This window comes from Pelodiscus sinensis, chromosome 1 (genome assembly GCF_049634645.1).
Source record: "Pelodiscus sinensis isolate JC-2024 chromosome 1, ASM4963464v1, whole genome shotgun sequence".
Lineage (NCBI taxonomy): Eukaryota > Metazoa > Chordata > Testudines > Trionychidae > Pelodiscus > Pelodiscus sinensis.
In genome coordinates, this window is record NC_134711.1 from 283,912,337 (window position 1) to 283,935,779 (window position 23,443).

At 39.5% G+C, this 23,443-nt stretch overlaps 1 protein-coding gene across 6 annotated transcripts in view; it reads right to left on the reverse strand.

The window, feature by feature from the left end:
* ELF1 (E74 like ETS transcription factor 1) overlaps positions 1-23,443 on the reverse strand; it is a 129,760-nt gene that overhangs the window by 76,344 nt on the left and 29,973 nt on the right. The window contains exon 1 of one of the 6 annotated variants that reach the window (XM_006124374.4): positions 19,790-20,092. The exons of 4 other annotated variants lie outside the window; for them this stretch is intronic. The gene's annotated coding sequence lies outside the window, so the exon portion shown is untranslated. Of the gene's footprint in view, positions 1-3,485; positions 3,617-19,789; positions 20,093-23,443 lie in introns of those variants that run through there. One more of the 6 variants, XM_075918945.1, reaches the window with a different exon arrangement.

Sequence of the window (23,443 nt, forward strand, 5' to 3'; positions counted from 1 at the left end):
TAGGCCTAATCTACACTTAAAAGTTATCTTATCTTTGTACATTGCTCAGGGCTGTAAAAAATTTCAGGCTCTATGCAATATAGTGATGCTGACCTAACCACCACTGTAGATATAGCTAGATCAACCATCTACATTACAGTGGTATAGTGGCACAGCTGCAATCTCATAGCTGTGCTGCTGCAGTAGAGTCATAGCCTAAGCCTCCAAGTCTGAGAGTCATTTTTGTAAACGGGACTTAAGTGTTTTTGAGAATTGTATTCCTTGTCTAGAAACTATGGTGTGATGTTAGATCAAATACTCAGTTCAGTCCAACTAGTTTAGCACATGTTTAACATGCTTTGACTAAAGTTCAAGTTGATAATAGTTTACATTTAATTAACATTCTAACATTGTACCTTTAAGTCTAGATAAGGTTTGAGAGAGCTTCTAGATTTGTACTGTAGAGGAGTATTAGTTCAACTACAGTTTTAAAAAGTTGATTTTTCTAAATTCTCCTTAAAAGCCCACAGTGAAATCTAAGTCAAGGACCAATAAAATTATAACTGAGCAAAAAAATAGACTCAAGACTCTGAATAAGCAGTAAATTCTAGTGAAAGTTTACAAGTTTACTCACAGAAAACTTAAGATTTTCTTCCCAGGAAAACAGAGACAAAACTTGTCTGAAACTGATATAGGAAGATTGAAATCTTTGGATTTTTAAGCTTCCCTGACACAGAACTTGAGCCTCCTAGTAATGAAGACCTTTGGTATAATCCATAGACTTCCTGAGGGCTTTCTTTGTGAGGTAAATTCAGAGACCTCCTTGCACATCCACTGTGTGCCATAACTATTCTTCCAGGTGAAGAGTGCCAGACCAGCAGAATTCAAGTACAACCTTTAAACAGTGGAAGACAGTTTGGGGATTAAGGTCACATCTTGATGAAGTACTATTCTATGAGAGAGCTTTTTTACACTGACTCACAGTTTGGACCACACCATGTGACCAGCATTAACTCCCCAGTCTGGGTGCTGTGTGCACAAAGTGAAAGGTTCTTAGTTCACTTTAAATTAGTCCTCTTCAAACAGGGCTAGATGAATGCAAACTAGGAACCCTTTGGTTTGCACTCCATTGTCCACATGGGGAACTACAGTGCATTTCTGTGTTGCATACTGTTATTCACACTAGGGATGTCAATGAGTAGTCAACTATACGATTAACTGATAAGCCTAGGCTTATCAATTAATCTTGTGGACTACTTGCATTCCCCGCCCCTTGTTGCCTCTATGTAAGAGGTAGCAAGGAGGAGTGGGGGACCAGGAGTTGGTGCTGGGGGGATCTGGCTTAAACGCTGGTTCTCCCCAGTACCCAGTTCTGCGGTGCCGCCTGTCCCCCGTCTCCCATGCTGCTGCCTCTATCAGAAGCAGCCGTGGGGGAGGGGCCATGGTAGCCTCCCACAAAACAGCCTCTGTCCATGGCAGGCCTGAGTTCCCCACAGAGGCTACTCCGCATCCCATGGGGCAGCCTCTGTCAAAGGCCTAATGCTGACCAGGTAACCAGTTAATCTTTTACATCCCTACTTAGAAATGAAACCATCATGCATAAGCTCACCCACACCTCCAGAAAAAGAAGCCCTTACAGTGAAAGATACAATACAAGGCCCTGGCAAGGATGAGCTTGGCACACATGAGAATTGCTTTAGCTACTTCCTACTTCAGAAAGGAAATTTCTTACTAGGCTTTTTCTATGCCATTTCAGCCTTTTCAGCCTATACAGGTATTTTTTCAGTCTTCAATAGAGTTGATCTCACTTAGTTGAGTTATGATGTATTTCGGGCCCATAATCCTACACAACCCTGGACATAGATGCTATCGTATTGAGAAAGTCAAGATCTGCCTGTTGGAGATTCAGTGTTCACAGCTGCAAACCAAAGAGACTGGGAAACAGGGGAGGAGTGAGGGGGAGGGAGACAGAAGGCTACTACTAGTTCCTCTCCTCCATGGTTGGGTGAGCCTATAAACTACTACAGGAAGCAGAGATGAAATGAGCACTGTGTCTAGGTATCTAGATATCCTACTGTATCACACCCATATTTTTCTCAAGAAGAGATTCATCTCACACACAGAATGGCAAAGCAAGTGAAAACTGAAGTTTAAAATGAAAGCTGAACTGCAATCTTAACACCTTTCACAGTCCAAACTGTAAAAAACTGGAAAGATATTTTTAAATTCTAATCTAATTCACCCACCCCTGCACACACTTTGCATCTCTTTTGAACTTAAGATTTGATCTGTGTAGTCAAAGCCTCAGTTTAGCAATAAACTGTGGTTTAATAAAATCACAACAATAGAATTTTTAAATTAATTTTTGGTATGCGGTGAAGGGAGTAGAGGCAAAGGCATCACTTTTTCTAATAAGAGTTTATGGATGGTACAGATAACCTGTTTATCAACCAAGTAAAAGGAGCATCTGACCTTGTTGATTAGCCAATTTTGCATCCTAACAGATCTTTAGAGAGCATTCACATTGTCTGTAGCAGTGGAGAAAAAAGTATAAAATCACCTGATACAGATTAATCCATGTATGCAATGTTGTTGTAGCAAGTGTTCCTAGAATATTAGAGACGGTAGGTAAAGTAATTATTTTTTTACAAGACAACTTCTGTTCGTGAGACAACTTTTCAACCTTACACAGAACTCTCTCCTTTAGATCTGCTAATCCATGTTCATACAAATAGTTTCAAATGCAAGGAGGACTTTAAAATGTAGCATCCACAATCTCCTCAGGTCAAACCTACTAATTACCATCTTTCCTACAGCAGGAGAGAATAACCTCAAAAAATTTCCAACTATTTTACAGCATCTTAAATCACAATTCACTTATCCATATAGGATACAGAAAGTAAACGGTTTTATTAATCCATAGATGATGGATACATAAGGAGGTCAGACTCAATGTCCAAGCTACAATTTTGATAAATCATGCAATCATAATATATGTAAATTAACAATTCCAGCTAACTGCAAGAATTCAAAAGTCATAAATTAGGCTCCAAAATAATGAGTTTTGCTTTAAAATCAGAAATATTTTTTAAAATGATAAGTTTTAGATGCTGCTTCTTTATATGCTGTTTTTTTAGCCTTTGGGACATGCTTGTTATGGTTTTCAACTTTTCTCCAATATCAATAGGAGCTCTTTGAAAACATTATAGCTGAGATTCTCTCATAGAAGCAATTGAACACAAGAGATGTGGCTTTATGAAAACACCTCACCAAATATCACAGGACCTGGAGATGAAAATTGAAAGATTTAGCAGCACTGCGGTTCTTTAACATAAATAAGAAATCACAATATCATGAAATTTCTAGTTACCCTCAAATGGAAATAACTCTTTGTGTATATATTTTAGGATCCTCTAGCAACAGCTTACTTGCTAACTTCTTACAAGTTTCTGTCTAGATTTAAAAGAACTACTGTGTTAATGCAGTAGACAAATTAAATATCATACCTTAGTTCTGTCTGTTATTACTGACCACTCCGGTAGTTACTGTTTTATAGTCATTCTGCAATAGGTCAAATATTCTCCTCTCTTTTCAATTACTCGCCCAATTCTGATCTTTAATCTTAGAAATACTTATAAATGGAAAACAAATAGATTTAATAAAATTTACTTCAAGAAGCTGCTTGTTACCCAATGTCTGTCTGTGACAAAAACTAAAGTAGAGTCATCTCTTAGTACATCTGTTCCTCTGGTGGTGGTTTAACTGACAGGAAGCAGAAACAAAGATATGGAGTCTAAATGACAAGTGTTTCCTGCCTTCACAGCTACATCTTTCTTTCTTTTTAACTTGTTATAAAATAATACACTAGTCCTTAAGTGTGACCAGCAAGGATATAAATAGCAGCACACACAGCAAGATGAAATGCTCAAAAAGCCTGTGACTAACATTTTTTCAAAATAAGAGGGCAAAAAGCTATTCCGACACAAACCTCAGTCAATTTGATCAGATGTAACTAATCCAACTTTATTACAACTGTAATTCTCATGAAACCATAACCATAATATTAAAACTCTTCAATTGTATCCCTGTACTACACATATCACTACTACATAGGTTTTAGTGTGTGGCCTTCTACAAAAGCAGCTACTAGACAGCAGAATGTTGTAGCAGTCAAAACACCGTATCACAGATAAAAAGAAACAGAGGTTAACCATAAATATACAGCAGCCAGTGATGGAAGTCATATTGATTAGAATGTTCAGAGGGAGCTCAGACTTTAAAACATTTAAAAAAATGCTGAATGTAACAATTTTCTACTGGGATTAGATTAGATTAGATTAGATTAGATTAGATTAGATTAGATTATCAAACAGGCTTTTTTAAATGTAATTTTTAGGATTCCACCACAAAATAATGAGGAAGTACTTAACTCAGTGCCAAAAAACAAACAAACCCAAAAGCATAGTAAGAAGCTAGCAAGCAAAGGCTCAATGTGCAGACTGACAAAGCAAATTTTCAGTAGAGAGAGGCACAACGCTGTTACTGCTGTAACCAGGCTCCTCAGTTTTTAAATGACTATATGTTCAAAAAGCCCCTTTGATTCCACAATATGTTATACCTGAGGATCCCTATGAAGGGAAGTCATCTGCCTGGTTCCAGACTCCCTTCAAAATCTACACTAATCAGAAAGTTTCATTTTCTTAGTTAGTTGGCAACTTAAAAAAGAAAACCACATTGTTTTTAAGGAAAAGAGGAGGAATGGAGAGAAACAGGTGGGTAAGAAATGCCATACAGGCTCTTCTCCATTATCCTACTTCTCTCACTGGTCTGTTGTCTTGATATGATATAAAAGTGAGGAAAACAAAATTTAGACTGGATCTCTGAAAGGTTAATTGTTTCTAAGAAGGTACTATAACCTACATTGCTCAATTGCTTTAACTTTAGACAGAACAAAGCCACTGGAAACAATGGCATCTAAGAATTTTACACTCCTGCCCTCACCATAGCATCTGAGTGCTTGCTGTACATATAATTTCAGTAGTAACATCAAAGCGCCTAATGTACTTCATGGAGTCAGCACTTTTCCTTTATGGTGTGAAAATTCTGCTTGGAGGAGGTTTTTGGGAGGGAAGAGGGTTGCTGACTGACAGGCTTTTGGAAATAAAAGGGGTGTTCAACTTCTCAATGTCACTTTCTCGTAGCACTGGGCATGGGTCACTTGCTGGTTTAAACAAAAATAAAAGGTGGACTCTCTGTAACTTGAAGTCTTAAAACCACGATTTGAGGACTTCACTACCTCAGCCAGACATTATGGGTCTATCACAAGAGAACATGGGTGAGGTTCTGTGGCCTGCAATGTGCAGGAGAGGAGACTAAATTATCACAATGATCTCTTCTGGCTTTGAAGTCTGTGATGGAAAGGCGTTCTTCAAGAACATTTTTGCAGTATTTCCTAAAGACAGCCAGACTCTCGATTTGTCTGACCACTTCTAAAATTGTTCCTTTGCCAGAGTCCCATGACATATAATGCTTTAACCCCAGTCCTCACATGCTTTCATCCTTAGCTTTGCAATTTGCATTGATCCAGAGAAACACAGCAGTCATGGTCTTTCATAAATTAAAAAAAAAAAAGTTTCTAATGTAGCCAAGGATTTGAAAATTAGGAGCAAGGCCTTCAAATGGCATTGGAAGTTGTCCTGGAGCCAGTGGAGGAATGTAAGCAGGCTCATTGCTACAGCATCTCTTATATAACATCTATGAGAAAAGTAGCTATACACTGTATGTTATCACAGAAACATGGGTCCCACACTTCGCAAATACTCAACTAATCCATAACATCTAAAAAAATGAAAAAAATACAAAACAATGTTTGTTCATAAATCCTTCAAGCAGGGGTGGGGGGGAGGGAACCTTGCAGCATAATCTGAATTTTACTAAATTTTGCTGAATAGGCAGGGGGAAGGTAGAGGGTGATTGGAAAAGTCTTTTCAATCTCAAATTCCTACAACAATATTATATAGGCAACAACATATTATAGATTTTCCTCTTATTTTGCAAGTCACATTCGTCAGATCTCTTGCAACATAATTGGCAGAATCTGATGTTTTCCTAGGATAAGTGGAATGTCTGAGATGTTGACATTGAGCCAGAACTGGTTTACATGGGACTCAGATATTACTTTTAACCCTGGAAGTTCATCTGTATTCCACTTACAGAGTAAATATTTTATTACAGCAAAGCTTTCAGATCATAACTACATATTTCCATAATGTATTACTAAGTTTTCCTGCTTGTCATATGATACAAGAAATGTTTACAAGCATAATGGTATCAAATGTGTATACTACCAAATTAGGCAATCAAATTAATGTGTGCCTAGAACAAGCTAACTATTTAATCTAATACAGATAAAAGATGTGAATAAATGAGATTTTTAAATATAATCAAGAATTTGGCATGTTTCTAAAGCTGAATATTTTACCAAAAATTGAGAGAGACATGTCACAAATTCAACAGAGACTGTTACTGATTTAAAATTAAAAAAAAAATACTCCCTCTGATCTTTAAATAGTTATAAAACTGAATATTTACCCCGAAGCAAACTGTCACTACAGTGATGCACCATTATAATTTTGATAGCCAGTTTGTATCATTCAATTGACCTGGTTAAAACTATTGTTGTTTTTTTATTTGTTATTGAGGACCCATTGTCCTCAATAACAAATTAGGGGGGAGGACTAGCTCAGTGGTTTAAGCATTGGCCTACTTAAACCTAGGGTTGAGAGTTCAATCCTTGCAAAGGCCATTTAGGGATTTGGGGCAAAAATTTGTCAGGGATGGTACTTGGTCCTGCTGTGAAGGCAGGGGACTGGACTCAATGACTTTTCAAGGTCCCATCCAGTTCTAGGAGATAAGACAATCTCAATTAATTAATTTAATTGTGTTAGGTGCTGTACAAACACAAAACAAAAAGACAATCCTTGCCCCAAGGCATTTACAATCTAAGTATAAGACAAGAGACAACGATGAAGAATAGAAATAGTATAAGGAAAAAATGAGACAGTATTGGTCAGTATGATAGGCAGTGGTTTCAGCATACCAGCACCCTAGCCATTACCATTTTTTGTAGGCCTAACAGCAAATGAATGTTTTGAAGGTAGATAAGATAGCTTTGACGATGTCGGTAGAAAGCTTTCCCAAGTATAAGAAGTAACACAAGAGAAACATGACTGTTCTTATCTGAAAATTTAATAAGGGGGCAAAGGAACTGGCAATCAGAGGTGTGCATCAATAGCAAATGAGAGATAATAGGTTGGGTCGAGATCAGCCATGAAGAACTATGAAAGTGAATACAAGCAGGACTGAGTAGTCTCCACAAAGCAGCTTTTTTATGTCTCCAAACCTACCAACATACCTTAGTGCCTCAGAAAGGGAACCTAAACATTGCATAGCTGTACTAGGTATGAAATTCATATAAAACCACAAACAAAAGTGAAACCGAATGTGTCCACTGTTCAAGCCCAATGTAGGGCAAGAAATAAACTGAATTAATGAAATGTGTTTATTTTAACTAGTTTAAATACTAAGGATTATGATTTTTTTAACCCCACAGGGTCCCTTTAACAAATACATTGAATAAAGGAAAGGGTTATTTTTTTTACAGTGTTGATGTAATCAGATCACAATAACTATTCTGTTTGCACTGAACTATTCAGTACAATGCAATGAGTTAATATTTTCTCACAGGATTTTTGCAGGCAATCACCAGCAATCAATTTTTTAAATTCTTTTTTGTTTTTACATTGTTCATCTTTATAACAATGTAACATTCTTTACAGTTTCTTTACCTTTCTTTTATAATTTGAAGAAATGTAAGAAGCTGAAGCTCCTCTAATGTCTGCTTCACTCATTTGTCTCGTTATATTAGTGCAAAGATCCTACATTCATTTGAATACCCTGCCTTAGCAGATGGGACTAGCTAGCGTGCTTTTATTGTAGCAAAAAGTAAACAACATCTTAAAAAGTGATAGTAACCCATACATTCTCCTTATGTGTCCTTCCCATATTCGTCAAAAAATAAATTATTATTTTTTGCTTATGCACTTTTTGGGCTTTGTTTGTACCTGCTTCACTCCCCGCCCCTTCCCCCCCAAAAGTCCCAAAAATAAAATCCCATCATTTTCCTCAAGTTGTCTATTTATCATATTTATTTAAACCAGTCCTTATTGTAATCAAAATGTTAATGACCCCATTTCCATCTAGACTATGTTGAAAAGTCCCACTTTGTAAAGGAAGTTAAAAGCTCCAATTTAGAAAAAAAAGTTGGGGGCATGATTCAAAAAAGGTTAAGAGCTCCAGATCTAAACAGATGTAAGAGGGGCCAAGTACAAAACTGTACCAATTTAATTAAATCAGTTTCATTTACACCTCCATTTAAACTGGTGCAAACAGGCCTAGTCTAAACTTAAAACTTATTCCATCATACTTATGTCAGTTAAAAAAAGCCCACAAATAAAACACACACCTTAGTGACATGGCTATACCAGTATAAACCTTTGTATAGATGCACTTCTGCTGACCCAAAAGTGCTAGTGCTAGTATAATTTATACTCCTTGAGAAACTGTTGTAAGTTATGCCAAGGAAAAACACTTTTACGCCAGTGTAAGTTGCATCTACACTGGAAAGCATTGCCAGTATAACTATGTGAACAAAACATTTTTAGTGTAGACACCATCTGCTTTTAGACTAGACTATAGAACTGTAGTGTCCAACCAGGTGTCCAACCAGTTCTGAAGAAATAGCCGCTATAGTGGCTACTGCTATAGCAAACTAGCCGCACTCTATTGGCCAAATAGCCACATTGTTCAAGCCAACTAGCCACACTCAACCGGCCAAATAGCCACTTACGGCTAGTGTGTTGGACACCATGGCTATAGAAAGATCTCAAGTTGAGACAGCATGAGAATTTAGTACCTGAATTCAGATAAAAAGATGTTAAGAGCAGTGTGGATAGAACCTGGTTCTAGTGTTATTACCCCTCCAGTCCATCAATACAAATACCAAAGTTGGATAAGAAGTATAAACTGAGACCTGTGTATAGAATTTAGGCTGTTAGACCTTAGAATAGTGGTAGGCAACGTGTGGTCCACAAGTGGTCTATGGGGGCTCTATGTGTGGCCCACAAGACATTTTGTTTACTATTGCCCCAGCACAGGCTTGTTAGATACCACTGGTTTCCACCTGAATAGGTTTTTTCCTACCAGTATTACTAAAGTGACATGCATGTAATGCCGGGGAATGTGACATGAGGTACCTAATGACTGCCCACACAGACTGTAAGAGCCATGCGCTCCCTCTGCATCCAATCAAAGTGCTGCTACAGCACACATTGCAATCGGCATATACTGCAAATTCTAAGTACACAAGCGCAGTTAGCAAAACTCCAATATCTCGGGAGACTGTATTGTTTATGACAATCTTGCAGCCCACTGAGATGAAGGAAGGTCACTAATGCTGCCCATTCACAAGCCTAAGTTGTTCATCACTGCCTTAGAAGAATACACTGCAAACAAGCTGGCAAATGTCTCAGTACAGTGCATAAAAGATTTAATTCAATTCTCTGTTTCTGAGTCCTAAATTTTCCACAGATACTTGTTTGCAGCAACAAAAACAGGCTCTGCACATTTCCTATTTCACGAAGAGTTCCATTCAATGAAATCCAGTACAATATATAATGGAACCAATACAATAGTATCATCAGCACGATATCTTATCCACAGCGAAGATTCAATCCTCTCATGGATTAAAAACTGGTTAAAAGATAGAAAGGGTATGTAAGTGGCCTGTTTTCAAAATAAAGAGAAATAAATAGTCGTGTCCTGAAGGTGTCTGTATTGGATCAGTTCTATTCAACAAATTCATAAATTATCTGGAAAAAGGGGTAAACAGTGGTAGATGATACAAACTACAAGATAGTTATGTCCCTGGCAGACTATAAAGACTACAAAGGGCTCTCACATAACTAGGTGACTGGGCAACAAAACGCAGATGAAATTCAATTTTGATAAATGCAAAGTAGGGATGTTTGAGTGTCAACATTTAACTGATTAACTGATAAATGGATGCTTATTGGTTAACAGTGTCAGTTACACTTGGCCAAGTCGCCCACCCAGTTCTTGGGGAGGTAAGGGCTACTGGCTCTGCTCTCAGAGACGTGCCGCAGTCAGTTACACGGTTACTGCGCTATAGGCTCTATAGTATAAAGCTTAGCTTTATGCTGCAGTGCCCGCAGCAAAGCCTCCCCTCCGGGAGCAGAGCTAGGTGGGCAAGGGCTGTCCCCTGCACTCCCGGGAGTCAGATCAGCAGAGGCTGGCAGCCCCACTCCCAGGGAGGCTTTGCTTAGCTTTATACTGCAGAGCATGCAGCGGGGGTAACTGTATAACCAATGAGATTTTCAGCAGTTGTACGGTTACCCTATTACTTAATTTTTAACATCACTAATGCAAAGTAATACATGTTGGAAAACATAATCCCAACTATACAAATGATGGGCTCTAATTTAGTTGTTAGTGCACGAGAGCGAGATCTTGGAGTCATTGTGGATAATTCTCTGAAAACATCCACCCAGTGTGCATTTGCAGTCAAAAAGTTATCAGAATGCTGGGAATCATTAAGAAAGGGAAAGATAATAAGGCAGAAAATATCATATTGCCTCTATACAAATTCATGATACACCCACATCTTGAATACTGCACATGCAGATGTGGTTACCTCATCTCAAATATATATATATTGGAATAGATTCAGAAGGGGGCAACAAAATAATTAGGAGCACGGAACAGCTTCCATATGAGGGATTTTTGGTCCCTCATACAGGGATTTTTCAGCTAGGGAAAGAGATTAGCAGGGGAGATATGATTGAGGTCTATAAAATCATGACTTGTGTAGAGAGTAGCTAAAAAAAGACTATTTACGTCTTCTCATTTACGAGAATTCATTAAATGAAATAGGCAGCAGGTTTAAAATAAACAAAAGGAAACGTTTCTTCACAAAATGCAGTCAACCTTTGGAACGTCTTTCCAGAAAATGTTGTGAAGGCCAAGACTATAACAGCGTTCAAAAATAACTTGATAAATTCATAGAGTATAGGTGCATCAATGGCTATTAACCAGGATGGGCAAGGATGGTGTCACTAGCCTCTGCTTGTCAGAAGTTGGGAATGAGTATCAGGGAATGGATCACTTGATGATTGCCTGTTCTGTTCATTCCTGTTGCTGCACCTGGCATTGGTCACTGTCAGAAGATACGATAGTGGCTAGATGAACCTTTGGTCTGACCCAATATGGCTGTTCTTAAGTTCTTATGACTGTTTCAAAGAGTAAAATGGAAATTCCCTAATTAGTGTTTGTACAGCACCACACATAGTGGGGCGCTGGTCCATGACTGAGGCTTCTAGGGGCTACGATAATGCAAATGATAACCATCTGGTTATTACGTTAGTGTTTTCTTCCTCCATAGAAACACATATTTTCTAAGGTGACCATATTAACATAATGATGGCATAGTCTTGTTCATGCTATAGGGATTCTTGGCAGTGCTAATTATAACAAATACTTTCCAGTGCTGCTGGATGTAGGCCACATTTTGGATGCCTAGAGTACAAAGGAGGTGTCAGGATTCATATAAGCAATATATTGTTAAATAAAGTTTCTGTCTTATATTACTAAAATCGTCTTTCAAATCTCAGATTCCCCTATTTTATCTGAGCGTTTAAAAGTACTCTTACTCTGTCATTTAGTGGAAAGCCTCAACATCAGCAAGTGTAATTCTAACCCATTACTGCTATAACTATCATAATAATGTTTATATGTTATGCTGTAATACAGGGCTATTCAACACACGGCCCGTGGCCCATTTGTTTGTGGCCCACGGTACAATTTGGGTTTACGCGGGGCTCAATACGTGGCCCTCAGGTGGGATCCTTTGAACATGGCCTCCACTGGGAACATGCTCCATAATGGGGAGGCATCTCCCAAGTGGGGTGAGAACTGAAAGATGCAAGCAGACTGGCTGAAACAGACGGGTACAGGGTGTCGGTGTTTCTAGCCCCCAGGGAGAAGGTACCTGGAGTGCCAGGGCATTGTGGAAAGTGCTGGTTGCTTAGCCTTGTGGGCAGAGCCGAAGAGGTGCTGACTGTCTCATACTGCCCACGTTTTGGTCTTGCGCCATGGCTTAAGGATTAATGTTTTTATACATGCCTGTCAGTGTGAAAGAAGCTATTTTCATATATTTGCATGTAGATGCAAACAAATTTAAGTTGTGGCCCTCGGCATGTGCTGTGAGTATCACTGTGGCCTCCAGGGCTTCCAAAGTTGAGTAGCCCTGCTGTAACATTATAATTAAATATAAATATTGTATATCTGAGGAGAGTTTATCTGTCTGTAAGTGTGTCTTTCTGTCTACAGGCTACGCCTGACTTGCGATGCAATCAGTTCAGGATATAGCGTCGCAAGTCGGGTGCGTCATACACCGTCGTAAATGCAGGGCCGAGGACGTAAGAGAGGGGATTTCAGCCCCTTCTGCACTTACAGAAAAGGTTGTAAGTGTGGGGGGTCGTAAATTGGGCCGTCGCAAAGCGGGGGCCTCCTGTATATGTTCAGGAACTCCTCCAAAACAGTAAGAGCTAGGACTACCAAATTTGGTATGCAACTTCCTCTTATTATAATAATTTTTCTAAAGCAACTTAAGGGTTTGGTTGTGCTAGGAAAATGGGATGTGCCTTTTCCTCTCATAAAACCATACAGAAAAGAGACACAATTAGTAGGCAGATGAAAGGGGTTAGCCAGGGGTGCAATCCCACTTCTGGAACTGCCCCAGGTGGTGGTGGGGTCCTGAAATAACCTCCCCGGTTCAGAAAAATCCCTCATCTGGGACCAATCAGGTCCCGAGGATGCCAGATCAGGAGGTCCAACCTGTAGTGCCATGGAGTTCTTGCGGTAATTACAAGAAAGTTTCGTTTTCATTTGTATGTCTCAAGAGGCAGAAAAAACCCACCACCACCACACACAATATAGAAGCTTCCTGTCTATAGTTCCTTATTTTTTCCTTTAGAACAAAAAAAAGTATATTTAAAGGGAAAAAAAGGAATAGCATTCACTCCATCAATAATGTGAGTTGGAAAAGTGCTGCACCCCAAACTATACAGCATAAGAGCTCCCGTGCCGGTTCTCAGAATTCATTTGTGTGCTGCTTTGAGCCTCTGAGAGATAAATTCTCACAATCTGTATTAACTGACCACACTTTTCATAACACAGCTTACAAATTCTGGCAAAATTAACTATTTTTCTCTTTTTAACTAATTACATCATTGAACATTATGGCCCCACTATATCTCCAAACCCACAATGCAACATTTTATTTCCAGTATTGTAGCCTTTTTGATTCCCAGCAATAGCAACAGTGTAGCTCAGTGTAGATCAAAAGCTTGCCTCTTTCATCAACAGAAGTTGGTCCAATAAAAGATACAGCTCATCCATTCTGTGTCTCTCAATACTTACACAGCCTATACTTTACATTTGAAATATTATAGTTACATGATATTAAAATGTGATTATCTGGTTAATCATATAGTTGATACAATTTGTATTGACTATACAATTAGTCAATAAGCGCCACTCAGTAGAGCTGCAGTGGAGGGTAGCTCTAGGAACTGACTCAAGCTGGGACTGAGCAGTCCCGGCTCCTGCCAACTCCAGAGCCACCCACGCTGCAGCTCTGCATTTTAAATGTAGTAAGAGCAATTAGACTCTTAATACATTTAAAATAGAGAGGTGCAATGATCAGCGTGAGCCAGGACTGCTCAGGGACTGGTGTTGGAGCAGCCTCTGTTCACAGCAGCCAGCCTTGGCCATCACAAACAGAAACTGCTCTAGCACCAGCCTCTGTTCACAGCAGTCAGGGCTGGTCACAAACAGGGGCTGCTGCCTGAGCAGCCCATGCTCACAGCCAGCACTGGCCACTGAGAACAGAGGTTCCTTGGCAACAACATCCCCTGTCCGCAGTGGGGCCCAGCTCCCCACTGGGACCCCTGTGGATAGGGGCTGCTTCTCAGCAGCGTCCCCTATCCTCCCCCACTGCTTCTGATAGAGGCAGCAAAGGGGGGGCAGGAGGCACCCCGGAGATGGGGGGGGGGACTGGCCTTCAAGCTGGCTCCCCCTAGCACTGGCTCCTGTTCTCTACCCTTGCTGCCTCTCAGAGAGGCAGCCGGGGGGGGAGGGGGAGGTGCTGCAGAGAGCATTGGGCCAGCAGGTGCTGCAGAGAGCATGGGGGCAGCATTGAGTCCCTGCTCTCCCCAGTATCCCAGCAGCACTTCTGCTTTTGAAATGTAAAAGAGCCCTGCAGGGCTCTTTTACATTTCAAAAGCAGAAGCGCCTGAAGTGGGAACTGGCTGTGCCTCTGCTTTCCCTGCCCCGTGCTGAGACGGTGCTGGGGGAACCAGCCGGTTAAAGCCAGTTCCCCCTAGCACCAGCTCCTGCTCCCAGCCACCCTGCAGCCTCTCTCTGATACAGGCAGCAAGAGCGAGGGAAGCGACTAGTTGACTAGTCACTTACATCCCTATTACAGGAATGGAGTTCATAGGAGCAATACAGAAAATATTTTCATAAAGAGCAAACATTCAGGTAGCATGGGATTGGACAAGAGAACATGTTCCACTGAAAGCCTTAAGCCGGGGGGGGTCTCAAACTTTGTGATACCGCGACCCCCCGAGGGGTTAGGACCCACAGTTTGAGAAACGCAGCCTTAAGCCATATTTTGCCCTCAAATGCACACACACAATGTCTAGTTACTTCAAAGGCAATATTTTCAAGCATACTTTTTATGAGAGCCACTTTGTGTTGGATACATGGTTTGCTGCATCCAGAGTAAAATAAATCATGCTTGCACTTCCTTGAAAGATTCTAGAGGTTAGCTCTGGAGCCTCAATTCTTATACCTATGACATCCACAAGTAAGGAAAGGGAAAACTTAACTGAAAATTAAAAATGATACTATCAATATTTTCTGACATACACCATCTGTGGTTAGCACAAGCAGTAATTGTGTTTTCACAATCTCCCTTTACTATGTTTTTAAACATTTCCTTTCCTTGTTGCAATGTGAAAGACCCACACAAACAAAAAAAAATACCTAACCAAGCTAAAGACAGTGAATCGGACAGAGAAAGACATAGACAAGTTAACAATTTTTTTAAAAGAGTGAAAAGTATTTTTCCTTTAATCTCTTTCTGTTAAATTACCAAATAGCCAATTAAGAATATTGGGGAGATGTAGAGGGAAAAAATAATGATGAAATAACATATATAAACCACAAAAAACACGTAATATCCTTACCAATTTCCTTGCAATTGTCAAGAGCAATTTGAATCACTCAAATTCTCACTCCTTGTCCCCCCATCTTAAAGGCCTCACTATTTATTATTGGGTAAATTAGACAAACAGGAAGAATCCTCATACTAAATTGTAGCAATGTTTAGTGCACCTGCTGAACAGGGACAAAACAGGTAAACGAATGAAAGATGCAAAAAACATTACTATCAGTAATTAAGATCAGATGCCAAACTAACTCCTGATTAAACAAGGTTTTTTAAAGTAATTTAGATTTAAGTCTCTAAATGCAGAAACACAAATAAAATACTGTTCAAGCCATCTGAAAGCATTCCTTCCAAATTGTCAAGATACACATTTGCATTTCTATTCCTAGTAAATGAAGATAACAACTATATTTTTCTAATGTAAGGAAGAATTTTACATAAAAAATTGAAGATTTTGAAGGCTCATTTTGAGACTAGCAAAAGGAATGCAGTTTTCAGATTAAAGTTCTAATCCAGTATAAAGTCCTATATGACATGAGGTGCTTGATCTCTTTAAGGGCGAATTCTCAATTAAATGCGCTGAGGACTAGATAGGTTGTTGAGTAGTTAAATCCTAACATACATTAGTGTAAGAATGCATAAACTTTAGTCCTTATATAATGGAATCCCATCAGTACATAAATTGAGCACAGTTGGTAGTTTAGCCTTAGGACAGTTCCTCAGACCTAAGAATATGGAGGAATACATTATTTTTGTTTCTCAACAGATTAATCCCTTTATGTCAGGCAAGCAAGAGTATCTGCAGAATTTCACGCTACAGCTGTGGACTACTGATAAGTAAAGGACTTCAAATTTTAGTGCATATAGTCTCTGAAAAACAAATATTTAATATTCCTCCTCAGACACAATCAGAATTAACAAAGCAAGTTACCTCTAAGTATCTCAATAGCATCAAAAGCATAAGTGTAATGAGTAAAGTGTAAATTTACTTTTAAGAAAGTCTGGCTGTTTACAGAGTGGGTCACAAACAAGATTGTATATGAACTCCACCGACCCTATACTGACTAACCTCTCAGAAAGGAAGTTTCTGCTCTTCTCACATCCAACAAAATTCAAGAGAAAGTGTGTTAAAATTATCAGTGAAACTTGCTAAACAGCAGCTCATAAATCTTTACTTACCAATCAAAAAGTGAAAGCTACTTTGGAGAGCAAAGACCTCCCTCTGATAGGAAGGGAAAACCTACTTTTTTTAATATACAAACACTTTCAAATTCATTTGGATCAGTTTACTTGATTTGGCTCTACTGTATCTCCATAATATTCAAATTCATCTATTCCAGACAAAAGTGAAGTCAGATCATTTGTATCAAAAAGCCCGAAGATAATGCACCACTGAACTAACAGTTACCAAACATCAGAACCAATTACAGTTTCTGACCAACTACACAACAGGTAAATTTATTAATTTATCTATCTTGTATCAGTGACAAGTGTAGGAACTCACCAAAACTAATTTTCAACAGAGAAGAAAATAATACTTGGAGAACTTCAGATGAAGGGAGCTCTAGACGTGCAAAATGTTTGTACAAAGTCTGGCTGCAGACACATTACCCAAAGCCTTGAGTTCTGATATAAAGCCTTATGTGTGGCCTATAAAATGTTGTCATTGACATGCGGCAAACTCCCAGTGATCAAGAGCAGGGACCTTGTCAATACAAAAAATTCCACAGGGAGCAGTGCATTAATCAGGTCTAATGGAGGTAATCACCTGTACTTTTTTTTTTAAGACATATATCATGCCACACCCTACTTCAGCTGAAAAAAACAGTCAGAGTTTATAACCACCACCTTTTCTCTTTGAGTCCAGCTACTTCACAGCTTCTCAGTAGGAGGTCTTTAAAGTTAACCTTTAAAAGGAGAAATTAGGAGCCCTAAACTAGCTGCTCAACTTATTCTAAATTAGTTATATATCTGGTTCTGTTCTCTTCAGGTTCCTGTACCACACCCTCACCATGGTATTCAAGAGCCTGGACACAACAGCTTTGCCTACAGGATGAAGGGAGATTTCTCCTTGAAGAACTGCATGAATAGAGCTAGTAACAGCTGTTTAATCTCCAGCCCTTCAACAGCACTACAGAGACAGTTTGGGAGCTGTTTTGGGACTGCTATTTGGGACTGCTTTATAGACCCCCAGCTACCTCGCAAGACAAATAAAAGAGGGGGAGGAAATGGAGAGAAGCCGGGGTTCCTTTTTTTAGTTCTAGTTTGATACTAGATAGTGGCTACGTCTACATTGCAGGCTTTTTGCGCAAGAACTGTTTTGTGCAACAGTTCTTGCACCAAAGGTCTTGCGCAGGAGCGTGTCCACACAGCCATGTGCTTTTGCGCAAGAGATGTGCTTTTGCGCAAGAGAATCCATGGCAGTGTGAACGCTCTCTTGCGCAAGAAAGCCATTTTAGCCATAGGGGTTTCTTTCGCAAGAAACCCCTGTTGCCTGTCCACACTGCCTTCTTGCACAAGAGGGCTTATTCCTCATGGGGAGAGGAATAACTCTTGCACAAGAAGCCCTCTGTTCTGACGCCTTACTGTACAAGAGTACTGTACTTACAAGAACGCACGTGCAGTGTAGACAGTCCGCAAGTTTTTGTACAAGAACAGTTGTTCTTGCGCAAAAAGCCTGCAGTGTAAATGTAGCCAGTGAGTTTAAGGTAGCTACCACAAACAAACTATAGCTAAAAGAACTTCAATACTCATGGGGAAGTAGCAGGAGACAAAAGAAATTCAAATAGTCCCAACAAGTTTTAAATAATTTTTAAACAGACAAAAATCCTCCACAACACATTCAAAATAGTGTTTTCATCTGTTCTCTAAACTTATCTTATACTTCTATTACAAATATTTTTTCTTCAAGGAAGAATACATTGCATACCCTCCTGAAAATTTTTAGTTTTGTTTTAAAATATGTTTTAAATCACAGGTTAAGAGACAATAACACGACAACATGCCAAGCTGCACAAGGAAGCTATAGGTTAACACTGCAGATATGCTAAAAGAAAAAAAGCATGCACTATTAGCCTAGTAATTTTCTCCTCCCTCCCTTCATTGTGGATGATTACTATATTACGCTACAACACCCCAGCGAGGTAGGTACTACAAATAGTGAAGCGTAAATGACACTGAAAAGTATCCTATAGTTTTATTTCTCTAGCTTTAGATTTTCAATGTAGAAGTTAAACATTATTTTAAATGAGTTTTCTTTTTAACTGAAAAATTAAAATACAGCACTGAAGGCTACTGTTCTCATTCAGTCAAGAATCTAACTGAAACCAAAGGTAATAGTGTTCAAATCAGAACTACAGGATCATACCTAACATTTGGGTAGGTGTCTGTAGTGTATTTTTCCCCTCTGACCATTTAAAAACAGCCTTTGAACACTGTATATTCCCCACAAGCTTTCTTGTACAAATGGCACTAAACCTAGTCCAATTTATAGTAGTGCCTTTCTCACTGTCACATATGAAATCCTAAGCTTGGAGGACCAGAGTAGGGAGGATGACTATCTATCCATTCTTTATTCTATGAAAGAAGTTACACTCATGTTCCATTTTAAATTATATTATGTGGCAGTGCGTTTTTATAGTATATTTCACTAAAAAAACGCTCTCAGGCCAACAATTCTTTGAATTACTAATCCACCGTCTTTACAGCAGCCCAGAATCAAACTTTAGCAACTATACTCAAAGCGAATACAACCAGAGTCTATAGTGCTATTAATTAATGAATATGTTGCCCAAATCACCTTCAGAAATTTTCTACTACATAATGAACAGATAAGTATAAACATGTACCCTGCTTTAGAAAAGACTAATACGTACTACCTACAATCAATGGGGTCATGTTTAAAGCAGTCAAACCAGCCGCACATCTGAAGCATTAAATCTTAACACATTTTAAGAATAAACATAAATCTGAAATGCAGTAATTAAAACTTTGTCAATCTTTAAAGCTTATTTCAGGGGTATTGTTTTCAGGAACACTGAAACCATATAGTCTACTTAATATTTTGAGAAATACACAGCAAGAAACCTATTTACACAGGCACTTAAATACTAAATAATCATTTTGTGCGACAGAACTGTGTTTACTAAACTATAATAGGAGTTTTTTTCAGTCTTACTCTCATGATACATCTAAGAAACTTCTGGCATACAAAATATTTTTAGATTTTAAAAAATGTATTGTCCTCAAGGCCAAAAACCCACAAAAATTGGCATTCTTTGTTTTCCCCTGGTAGTTAAGTGCAATCAGGCATGTGACTAAGTTCATACATTAACAGAGGTAAAGAACATACAGCCATGTTTTTTCAACAGGTATACCTACTCTGCTATTAGAATTATTACTCCTATTTAGATACTGTACCCAGCAAGACAGAAAAGTTACCTTAATTTGTTTTAAGGTGTTTGCACAGTCCCAAGAGCCAGAAAGTAAAAAGAAATCCAGGAGTTTTATGCAGTTAAAATGGCTACTGTAGATTGGGGAAGTGGTGTCTGTGCTTCAGCTTATGAGTCATACATGAAACTAAGTGTTTCTCAGGGAGGCACGCCCATGTTGCTGTGGGCCCAATTACTCTGCTAGGTCAAACATGCAAATCTGCAGGTAAGAGGGGAAAAGAGAACAACCTGAATCACCCAGCCCCACCTTAGCTAGCAAGGGCAAAGGCCAAATAATCTTTGTAATAAACTGAAATGCAGTTAGTGTAACATTCACTACTTGTTTGCAACCATATTTAAGAATGCAACTAAAAGTATATATAAAAGAGCACTTATTTGTCAAATGATAAGGAAATAAACAACTAACGTTTCATGCTTTTTATCTAACAGCAGAGAACAGAAAAGTCTTTGGTACTGTGGACTGAAGTTGCAAAAAAAAAAAATCAAACAGGTGCATTAAAGCTTGTCATGTTTGCAAAACAGTGGACAAAGAAGGGTTGGAACAATTTACATAGTGATGTAACTATAGATATAGCTTTCTATGTTATTTGTTGACTGAATGCAACCTGTACATGCAAAGTGACAAATTAATTAGTCTTGTTAAATGTAACATTTAACGTAACCTTATACAAATTTGAAAACACTAAAGAAGTATTAACAGAAAATTAAAATATTTCTGCTTTTTAAGTAATTGCATTACCTAACATGCTACTTTATAAAATGCACTATTTTGACATACGTAATATGCACAATTTTGTCTTACTATATTCTGGTGACAAATATGGTACTTTCCTGAAATATCCAAATGAATTAACTATAAGAAGATTTGGAGTCCATTTTATTAAAAACACAAAGTATTACTGTGGACTGGCATATAACTCTCAGAAGTGTTACTGTGCCAAACAAAACTGAATTTATGCGACAAAGTAAGTGAGATGTTTTTCCCAGGGAGAGCCGTATGCTAAGGAATATCTTCACTGGTTATGCGAGAACTCAGCCATTTGACCTTTCAACCTAAGCAGGGGTCCTTTGACTGCTTATTACCTGTTCCCAGGGTCTCCAAATTAGAGCTCTAAACTGTATAAAAGAATGATTCACAGATTAATGGGTATTCTTGTTCTGAACTAAGGCTGTCTACACTGGAAAGGTTAAGCAAAAAAAAAATGTTTAGCCACAAAAAAATGAAAACGTGTCAAACCTGTTTTTCTGCCACCCACTGTCGACATTTCATGACCACATTGTTAACTCCCCTGTCCACAGAAAGAGCAAAGCAAGGGGGATAAGCATATCACAGAGCCTGATGTCACCTTAAGTTGCTAAGTACTGTGGGAATGTACAATGTAGTGCAAGGCATTTTGAAAACGTGAAAAACAAACCATCAGCCAAATCTTTACTTCCCAGCCTTCCCTGGACTTTCGGCTTATTTTTGGCCACTTCAATGACAATCCTTACTGCGAACTCCAGCATCTATGAGAAATCCTGGATCCCAAACTTCTCTCCCATGTTGTGTTCAACATACTTAGGACATCATACATTGCAGCTGAGCTACTTATGCAATTAATGGCAGAAGACGAAGACTCGGATGCGGACGACAATGTGAATGGACAGGGACACCAGTGAAGTGGCATTGCAGTGGGCTGTCACAGATCAGCTGTGCACAAAAGAGCCACACTTTTGGGCTAGGGAAACCAGCATTGAGTAATGGGATCACATTGTCATGCAGGCAGGGGCGGCCCGTGAAACTAGGCAAACTAGGCAGTTACCTAGGGTGCTGCCGGCCCGGGCACCCGATGATGTGTGCTTGTGTGGCTGCTCAGGATTGATTCACATGCCACTCAGCTGATTAGCAGAGGACCCACAACTAGATTTTGTTTCTAGTTTTTCCACACATACTTCAGTGCACATAAAATTTATTCTGCACACGGATGGAAAAGAATAGATGGAACATTGAGGAGTAGTTGCTGCAGAACTTTCAGGAGGAAAGCCACTTTCAGGGGACTCTGTGATGAGGTCACCCCCACTCTCACAAGAATGAGAGCTGCCTTGCCCATGGAGAAGCATGTGGCGATTGCACTGTGGAAGCTGGCTTCCCCAGACAGTTACTGATTGGTCACCAATCAGATTGGAGTGGTAAAGTCAACTGCTGGACTCGTGTTGGTGGATGTGTGCAGGACCATTAATTGCATCTTGCTCCAAAAGACTATGACTCTGGACAAAGTACATAAAATTGTGTACGTTGCACAGACAGGCTTTCCTAACCACAAAGAGGTAATAGATGGCACTCACATTCTAATGCTGGCCCCAGACTATCTAGCTTTTGAGTACATTGATCTGAAGGGGTATTTTTCCATGGTTCTCCAGGCACTTGTGGATCACCATGGATGTTTCATGGGCATTAATGCGGGCTGATCTGGAAAGGTGCATGACACACACATCTTTTGGAACACTGGCCTATTCAGGAATCTGAAAGTGGGGACTTTCTTCCCAAACTGGAAGGCTACTGTAGGGGAAGTCAAAATGTCTATTGTGATCCTACGCCTTAATTCCATGGATCATGAAGCCATACACTGGGAGCCTTGACAGCAGCAAAGAATGGTTCAATGATAGGCTGAGCAGATGCAGAATTACTGTGGAGTGTGCTTTTAGCAGTTTAAATGCCCACTGGTGATGTCTACAAGAAGCTGGACCTGTCAATGACAACATTCCTATTCTTATAGCCACATGCTGTAGCCTCTGTATTATTTGTGAAGGAAAGGATGAAAGCTTCAATCAGGGCTGAACCCCTGAGGCTCAACATCTGGAGGCTGAGTTTGAACAGCCAGAGGCTATGTCTACATTGGCAAGGTTTGGTGACAAAAATGGTGTTGACATGCAAAAGTTACCAAAAGTGAAAACTGGTCAAAACAGTTTTTCTACCTCCCACTGTTGATGTTTCATGGCCACATTGCTAGCACCCTGTCAACAGATAAAAGCAAAGCAATGTAGATAAGCATCCCACAGTGCAATGTTATGGGAAGGCAGAGCTCATCCCTGTGCTTCTAGGGGTTCCCTCATAGCTCTGTGTGCTCTCTGTGACGAAGAATGTCAAAGCAGCATAGCAATCTCTCCAGCCCTCGCTCTGCAGCTGCAGTCCACTTGCTGTTGTGTTTCTTGCAGGGAAGAATAGAAGCATTCCAATGAGTTTCTCATTGTTTGTTCCCCAGACCAGGTCACTCAGCTATCAGATACTTCTCAGAGCTTTGAAAGGGGAGGGGTGCATTCCTGCAGGGCAGCAGAGATGAAAAAACACTGAACATAGCCCATCAGGGCAGGCATTGTGGGATGCTGATGGAAGCCAGTTCCCTTGACAAAACAAACAGCAGAGTCCACACTGGCTCTTTGTCAACAAGAAAGGGAGGGGAAAACACAGTCTCTCATAGGACTGGAAATTTTTGTCACCAAAACTGTGTGGTTTTCCCCCAACAAAAGTCGCTTTGCAGTATAAACATTCTCCCTGTTTTCTCACAAAAAGGTAGGTTTTGGTGACCAAACTTGCCAGTGTAGACAAGCCCTGAGATCAGGGCTATTAGAGGAACAGTGTAGGGCCATACGAATCAGGGATGCC